This window comes from Haemaphysalis longicornis, unplaced genomic scaffold (genome assembly GCF_048455015.1).
Source record: "Haemaphysalis longicornis isolate Haplotype H1 unplaced genomic scaffold, Haemaphysalis longicornis Haplotype H1 scaffold_2, whole genome shotgun sequence".
Lineage (NCBI taxonomy): Eukaryota > Metazoa > Arthropoda > Arachnida > Ixodida > Ixodidae > Haemaphysalis > Haemaphysalis longicornis.
Window position 1 is genome coordinate 290,644,406 of NW_027526295.1, and position 9,530 is coordinate 290,653,935.

A 9,530-nucleotide genomic window follows, 5' to 3' on the forward strand; every position below is an offset into this window, starting at 1 on the left:
GCGCTGCAGTGCCAAGAATGGGCTGCTGTTCCTTTTTTTGTACTCTTGACAGGACTATCTGTTATTCTGCCAGAGTGAGCAACGCATTCTACAACTCTCTCATTGCCCGAAAGATACTGAACCAAGAAGTTTGCTGGTATGTCAGTAAAGTTGGAGCGAAGCAGAGGAATAAATACAGGTCATGGCTGCAAACGCACGCTCAGCAATAAATAAAAAAAATCTATTTACTCTAAGTGAGTTGTGTAGTTTGTGTGCATTTTTTTGTCCGGAATGTTTTCGGCGCTTTCACAAGTCTCCGGAGGTTGCACACTTTAATTATGGCCACGTTTCAACCAGTCGCCCTAGCTGAGGCGAACGTGCAAAGTGAGACCTTCCATTACCAGCATACGCCTTGTTGAATGTTTCCTCTGTAGCCGGATGACGTTCGAACGATGCTTGTGTTGGCCTCCGTTCTTAAAATCAATCCTACCCTTTTCGGCCCTGTCCTGTCCTCTGCTATCCTATATTATCTTACGCTTTCGTCATCCCACTCAAGGGTTTGTTTTCAGGTTTGTTTTCAAGGGCATCAATCATAGCCCGCCATCAAAATACCGCACCCATTTTTACAAAGAATTTTATTTCAATCGCTGTCGATCGTGGCTACACTGGTTTTCAGTGCGAATAGGATGGTGACAAACAAATAGCTGTAAATGACGGAGGAAGAACGAGAAAAAAAAACGTTTTTCCAGTGCTAGGTTGTATATACTATAGATAGACAGAGACAAATTTTACAAGTCACGGGATGGTGGGGACGAATCCGCCGCCTCAGTCCAGGCAGCCTCTGATTGCTGTGGTGATGTAGGCAGCCAGTTCCCGTTGTTCCTTGAGACTCGCCGCAACAGCCGGCCGCTGTGTGCTGTAATTGTGTGGTTATGTAGCATTGCGGGGGCACTCCCGCAGAATGTGGTCCTGGGTTGGCGGAATAAGGCCGTGGGTACAGAATGGGACAGGGGTATCTGGCATGCATTGAAATAGACGGAGCCGAAAAGGTGGGTGCAGTGTATGCGCTTCCACCTGCCGAATGACTGCCTTCATTGAGAAACTTGGTGGCTTGCTTGCCGTGCTGCATTTTAAACTAAGACCATACAGGCTGTCCTGAGAATAAATGAATGTCTTCAAATATTTTTAAGATGTTGATAAAGAAGTTGATGTTTTGTGCGCAGCAACCTTTCGGTTATAATGCCCAAACATAAGGTAAGATGATATCATTGCAAGTTAAAAGTTTTGCTGAAGTTATATAAAATGAGAGAAAACCGGTGTTGCAAGCCAGTGTGTCTAAAAAATTCAAAAAAATCATTCAAAGTATTAGTGGTTCATCACTAAGTAAAAGCATTGGGTGTAAATGTATAGAAAAAGTGTGTAAAGCTGTAAAATGTCTAATACGTGCCGCTTCTAGGTATGGCCAACTTATTAGGAAATGTAGTACAGAAAGAGGTTCTCCACAGTGCTGCAAATAGGTTCCTGTTCTGTTTTCACCAGGAAGCCATGTGTCTGCACAGTGTGACCTAGACGCAGCCGACACAAAATAACCTGGAAGAAACGATTTCTGTGTGTAAAACATTTCCATTCAGATACACAGGGTTTGACTAAATGTAATTTATTTATTGTTTGTTTATCCCATTCAGGCTTCCAGGACAACTTCATTGACTTTTGTATGGTGTTCCGAAGGTCCTGGTAGGTATGCTTCAACTCTGTTATATCAAGATGCTTGATATCATAAGCTGCTTTATCAACAGTTTAATTTCCTAGGATACCATAATGGCTTGGTACCCAACAAAGGACAACTCTGACCCCTGCTAATGTAAGGCAGCCCAGTCGGTTTTTAGCTCACCTACAGGTGCATTCTTGGAAGGGACAAGGGAAGTTATAGCATGTATGGAACTAAAGAATCTGTAAAAATGGCCACTTTTCGCACTCCTTTTAATACTACATCTTCAATGGCTAAGGTTATAGAAAGTACTTCCGCTATGAAAACACTACTCTGATCAGCAATCCTCTTTGCTACTATCACCAGTGGATTGAAAACAGCAAAACCTACGTGACAGGAGGTTTTTGAGCCATCAGTAAAGTAGTGGCAATAGCTACTGTACTTGTCATTACGTGCGAGATATTCTTGGCACAAACTTTGGTGTGGAAACGCTTTTTTGTGGTATTTTAACAAGGACAGATCACATTCGCCGGGCCTGTGGTCCAAGGGGGCTACAGCGTCCGAAAAACTTGGAAGCTTTGACGGGCATATCTTGGAAGAATACCGAGAGATATACCTCCAAACGAAGGGAAAGAAGGCAGACCATTCTAGGCTTTTTTTCATACAATTTCTTGTACGATTCTTAAACAACTCACCGGCACAAAGATGTTATTTCATGCATGCTGTGTTGGCTACATACGCTCCACTTAGGTATGCCCGATGGTGCTCCAGTGGCCACGCATTGCGCTCAACGTAGAGATTGCGATAGGGGTGGTGCGATATGCACCTGTGGCAAGTGAGGTACAGATTGTGACTGGTTCAAGTGAGGTGAAGACAGACTGGCGGGCTGACACATACACGATACAGCCACGGTCAAGACGAGACCGAACCACCGCGCCACAAATTCTAAACATACATGTGCGGTCAGTACGCCATGACTTGTGCGACAAAATTTTCGGTGTGTCCAATGTTTTCATACAAGTTATTTTGAGTTTCTTTATATGAACCCCGAATGTTAATTTTGAGTCAAATGTGACACCTAAGAATTTGTGCTCACTGTGTACATCCTTAATTTTTATATCAGGGTTGGGATGAATACCTCGTTTTCGCGTAAACCACCCACGTGCACACTTCTCGGAAGAAAAATGAAGGCCATTTTCATCCGCCCATCATTGTAACCGATTTACCGTGTTTTGAACCTGCCTTTCACAGATCGAGAGGTTACACGAGCGAAAAGCGACCGGCGAGCCTCGTCTACATAAAGGGCGTACAGGACTGGCTGGGGGATAACCTTTCTAGAGAATTTATCTTATTGACAAAAGGGGTCACACTCAGTACACAGCCCTGAGGAGCTCCATTTTCCTGACTGAAGGTACGGGATAGTGTATTGCCAAGTCTTATATTGAAGGTTAGTTCATGGAGAAATTCTTCGATATATGAGAACATTTGCCCTCTTATTCCAACTGCTTCTAAATCTTTGAGAACTACACACCGCCAGGTTGTATCATAAGCCTTTGCCATATCAAAAATATGTCAAGGCAGAACTGAATATTAACAAAGGCATCTCATACCGTAGTTTAAAGCCTAACCAGGTGGTCAGTCGTAGACCGAAACTGCCGAAACCGGCGTTGAAACCTATCTAGATAACCAGAATTTTCAAAAATAAAAACCAACCTAAAATTCCAAATCTTCTGAAAACTCTTGCACAGACAGCTTGTCAGAGTTATCGGTCGGTAGCCTGATGGACACTTTGGGGCTTGCCGTCTTTCAGCGATATGATTACAATAGCCCATTTCTACGCTTTGGGTAGCCTACCTGTTTTCGAGATTTTGTTAAATCACTTTAAAATCAATTCTAAACACTCATCACTTAAGTTCTGCAGAAATGGATAGGGAATAAGGTCGGGGCCGACGGAGAAAGCGTTACACCAAGCTAAATCTAGTTTCACTTCGCACAAAGTGAATTCTTTATTACGATCCTCAGTGTTATTGCTATTTTTTAATCTTGAACTTTTCAGCATTATTTTTACGTGTCAAGAATTATTTTGTATTAATTGTGTCACGAAAGTCTTATGCAAAGCTGGCATTTAAAACATCTGCTTGTGTTTCCCGCAAGTTGCACGCACCGCCTGTAGAGAAAATTGGTATGCTGAACCATCTGTAGCTGGCTTTGACTTTGGGCAAATGGTCCCAGGCCTTTTTTGCGGTAGTGGTAGTACCTATATCAAAGCTTCGCCACGGATACCTTTTGGCTACTTTTCTAATTTTCTGGGCGGCAGCCCGGACTGCTTTAAAGCTGAGGAGCTCAGGCAGTTCTCTAATTTGGGGTACCGTCTAAATACACCCAGAGCTTCGTTCTGCATTTTCCGGGATTTCCGACACGCATTGTTCCACCACCAACAGAGTCCATCCAGATGTTTCTTTAAATTAATTAATTAATTAATTAATTAATTACATACCTCCATTTCGCCCAGAGGGCATTACAGTAGGGGGTAAAAACCTATTTTCATACACGAAATGCGCCAACAAAGTGAAAGATACAAAGAATAACAAGGAACAGGGAGACAAATAACAGACAAAAATTAACAAATGACAGCATGAAAAGTACCATAAAAAGTAACACTGCCCAGCATTCAAAGTAACGCAAGTATGCAGAAACGTATGCATTAACTAACGTATAAAAGAAAACAAGTACGCAAAAAGAGAAATGCACGCTAGTAAGAATAGCGTTCAAATTTTAGCATTCAAGGTGACTGCGTAAGCCACCAGGAATTCATTGTCGCTTGCAACTAGGATGATGTCCCGGGGAAGCTGGTTCCAGGATTTTATAGTGCGGGGGAAAATGAGTTCATAAAAGCAGTTGTACGAGCGGGTATTTCTCTTATCTTAAGCGTGTGGTCAAACCGATGGGAGACATGTGTGGGCAGCTCCAGGTAAGCATCTTTGTTCAGTGGTGTTCGGTTGAAGTATACGTCTCTCAGAGAAGCTATACGAAAAAAGGCCCGACGCGACGCAAGCGGAGGCCAGACAAGAGAATCTTTTATCCGAGTAATGCTGCTTGGAAATGCATAACTCTGCGAAACAAACCGAGCAGCGCGGTTCTGTATGGCCTCGAGACTATCTATCAGATTTTGCGTGAAGGGGTCCCAAACCGTTGTTAAATAAATTATTGCGCTAAAACGGGACACGGACGGAGTGAGGACAGACACACACGGCGCAAACTTCCAACTACTTTTTATTGCCACTCTGTCAACTTTATACACTTGTAATCTGGCACTGGTGGTTTCTTGGCGGCACATTGCTTGAGATGCGGCTGTAAGCCTATCTTTGAGAAGTGTGCAATTTCATCTCGTGGTCGTACGCAACTTTTGCGAGAAATCACTGAGGCTGAGGCGATAGCAAGACTCAGTGATAAGTGCGTTAGCAAGCCCTCGCTGGCGCTTACCGCAAAGGAATTGGTTTTCTTGGCCGCCGCATCACCGAACGTTTAATATCTATTTTTGTGTGCGCATGCGCGATCGTCCTTTTCAAAGTGTATAAAGTTGACACAGTGGCAATAAAAAGTAGTTTGAAGATTGGGCCGTGTGTGTCTGTCCTCACTCCGTCCGTGCCCCTTTTTAGCGCAATAATTTATTTAACAATGGAGTACCAACGTGTCCAGGACGCTACCCTTATCCCAAACCGTACAACCGTATTCGAAAATAGGACGAATATTTGTGCTATATAGAAGTTTCCTTACGGCCTGCGGAGCCTGTTTAAAATGTCTCCTAATTAAGGTAAGCGTGCGAGCTGCATTTGTGGTTATTGATTCTACGTGTCGATTCCATGTTAGGTCACAAGAAAATGTGACTCCTAAATGTTTAGCGAGGGTTACCTGAGGGATAGCTTCGTTACCCAGATTATATTGTGTTTGGAATAGTTTGCATTTCCGGGAAAATTGAATATGTTTGCAATTAGGTACGTTTAGGGACATGAGCCACTGGCTACCCCAAATACCGATTTTGTCTAAGTCAGTTTGTAACACCAGCCTATCATCATCACGTCGGATTTCCCTGTACAGAACGCAGTCGTCTGCGTATAGCCTTATACATGAAGTTATGCTCGCACCAATGTCATTGATATAATTAAGAAATAAAAGTGGTCCAAGTACCGGCCCTTGCGGTACACCAGATGGTACAGGAACGTTTGTTCAACACCTGTAATTACAACCTTTTGGGATCGACCAGTAAGATAATTTTGAAGCCAGCAAAGAATATTGTTTGGTAAGCCAAGAAAATATAGTTTGTGTAAGAGGAGGCTGTGAGAGACGTAGTCGAAAGGTTTCTGAAAATCAAGCAGTACACAGTCTGTATGTACACCTTTATCGAAACATTTAAATAATTCGCGCGAAAATTCTCTTAGTTGAGTGGTGCATGATCGGCCTGACCTAAACTCGTGTTGGTAATCGACAAAAAAATTGTTATTTTGGGGATGGTTAAAGATGGCTGTATATATTATGTGTTCAAGCGTCTTGCAACAAACACTAGTCAACGAGATAGGTCGATAGTTTGGAACCAAATCTCGATTTCCGGTCTTGTGAATGGGCACCACATTTTCGATTTTCTAATCCTGCGGTAATGTGGAACTTGAAACGGATATGTTATACAATAGTGTTAAATACGTAGATATGGCAGAAGCGCAGGATTTAAGGACAAGATTCGGAATTCCATCAGGGCCTGGTGCTGAGTTTGGTTTTATGTTTTGAAGAAGCTTGAGTACTCCGTAACGATCAACGATAATTTCAGGCATAGGCTGAAGTACTGGGTATGGGCAAGTTTGAAATTGGCTAGGTTGAGATTTTGAAAAGACAGATTTAAAATACGCGTTAAGGCATTTTGCTTTATCAGCATCATTAAGGACAGAGTTGTTATTAAACGTGAGTGGCGGAATACCTGTATCTTTACGGTTGGTCTTCACCAATTTACAGAATTCTTTGGGGTTATTTTTAATTTTTGAGCCTAAAGAATAAAAGAACGTATTTTCTAAAGATTTATTTTATACGAAATCGCCCAGCCGCTCAAGGCTGGTAAATAGATCCGGATCGGGATGTGCTCTATAATTCTTCAACATTCGTTTTCTCTTATTTATGGGTGTTTTTATTTTTCTTGTAAACCACGGCTTGTTTGACCTTTGCTTTCCCGAAAGTATCTTAAATGGTATGTATAGGCCTATAAGGGTGAACATGTTTTGCTTGAACTTCAACCATAAATATGTGACGTCTGATGCAGCGCTGTAAGATTCAAATAAAGGGAAATAATTATCTAACTCTGAGGCAATTTTCTCATAATCGCCCCTATAATAGAGATAAACCTAGCGAGGCCGGGCGGCAGGTATAGGAGGGCGGTTACATAAGACCTTTGCGGTTATTACCACGTGATCTCTAATACCAGGGATTGCAGAGACGGAATGAATCAGAGATTGGGAGTTCGAAAAGTGTAGATCAAGCGTGTTGGCATTAACGCTAGAGCACTGAGTAGGGATATCAACAAATTGAAAAAGGCCATGGCTGGCAATGAGGTCTCCAAACGCAGTAGTCAGTGATGCTTTGGAGGAAAATACAGGCGCTTATTTACCCAGGTCACGTCAGGCATGTTAAAATCTCGCCCTATTCAGAAATAATCGGTCGTAACTTTTTGCAGCTGGTCGGATAATGAAGAAAAAGGCTGAATACTACCGTCACTGGGCGGGCGATAAAACGCTGCTATCGTAAGGTGTTCGCCATTCTGAAGCACGACCCTGCACCACACTGATTCGCAGCTTACATCACTAAAATCAATCGGGAAACTCGGGATGGTTTTTTTTACTATTATAAATACTCCTCCGCAAGCGAATTTCGGTCTTTATGGTATGCTTCATATTCAAGGGGGAATACCTAAGAGTTGGAGATTGATTCATCAAGTCACGACTCACAGCCCAATACTATTTCCGTGTTTAGAGAAGATAACAAGCTCGCTAGCTCATCAGCTTTATTTTTAACACTGCAGCAGTTAACAAGCAGAATATCAATATCTGGGGCATGGGCACTGAGAAAAGACACAGAATGCCCAGTAGGAAGATGATGGACCAAGCGTGTTGAGCGAACTACTTTTTTTACTGCAGAACAGTCCCCGAGACAGCATCATAAAAATAACAGCGCTCAGCAATGAGCAACTTGTCATACCTAAGCTTGTACTTCAAAGACTGCGCCTTACCAAACTCAAGCAGCTTTCCCCGCGCTCCACGGAGTGTGCGTGAAAAATCTTCGCGTACAGAAAACTCGGTATCTTTAAGTTTGACGCCTGAAGTCAACACTGTTTCTTTAGCCTTAAACCTGAGAAATTGTACTATGATAGGCCGAATTTTTTTCTTAGTTGAAAGAGCCGAGCCTGTGGGCACGGCCGATGTTAACTGGATCAACTGCGACCCCAAGTTTATTGCTGCAGAACGAGACAATGGCTTCCTCAGACTCCCTCCATGTCTCAGATTTACTATCAGGCAAACCAAAAAAAGCAGATTATTTCTACGCTGCCTGTTCTCGGCATCGTCTGAGCATGCTTTCAGCGCTGCTATTTCTGCTGATAGTGCTGTGAAAGCATTTTCTGCACCAACAGCTCCATTACTGAGAGAAATAGGTGGTGAGCCACACAGCTGGTCACCGCTAGCATTTTTTTTAAGTGCGTCCACTCGGAGCGAAAGGCGCGAGACGGATTGTTCTAAGTTAAGTTGCGCAGAACAGATGCCGGCGAGTTCCGAAAGCACAGTGTTCTGGGATTTCTCTAAGCGTGCGATGGCCTCCGCGATAGATTCAAGCGTTACAGGAGAGGGTCTGTGGTTCAATTCAACGTCCCCCGAGAGTACAAGTATAAAATATACAAGGTAAGCATTTGTAGTAGCAGAGCATAGTAGCAGAGCATAAGTGGTACAAAAAGTTTCGCCAGGACTCGAGCATGTCGGGGTGGCACGACCCCGCGAGAAAGAAAGGGTCGTCAGAACGAACGCAATAAGCAGCGTGCTGTGGGTCACTAACCTGCGTCAAAAAAGGCGCTCTCATGTCTGCGTTCCTCGCGGTGGCGTGCCCCGACTGACTCGGGCGCGGGAGCTCCACAAGTCGGCATGGAGGAATACCGGGGCCGGTGATTGTTCTCGGCTGCAGGAGGGAAGAACAGGCTGCGACGGGGACCGGCGGTTGTGTCGCAGGGCGCGCTGGTATGTCGCCGGCCAAAATATGGTGGGTTTGCTCGTGGCAACCGTGTGGGTCCAGGCGGGCGGTGGTGAAAATCTGGAGACTCGACGTGATGTTCGCAAACAGGACGACCTGCGTCAAAAAAGGCGCTCTCATGTCTGCGTTCCTCGCGGTGGCATGCCCCCTGGGGGATTGCAACTTTTGCACCTGTAAGAAGTTCCTCACAGATGTAGGTATTTGCCTCATCAATGGACATGCTTCTGTCAAATAGATTATGAGGGAAGGAAATGTTTGTGCTTTACGCAGCAAGGCGGGAAAGTGATCACTTCCATGAGGATCGTTCACAGCACTCCACTCATAGTTCATCTGGAGGTCCGGTGACGCAACACAAAAGTCTATAGCGGAGAATCTTCTATTGGATGCAGAAAAATGCGTCTTGCCTTCGCTATTGAAAACAACTAAGCTGTTGGTGCTAATCCACTGTTCAATTAGTTTTCTACGGCTGTCGATTCTTTCACTTACCCAAAGGAAGTGAGGAGCATTGAAGTCTCCCATATTAATTATTGGAGCGGCAAGTTGTTGAACAAGGTCCTTCAGTTTCTGT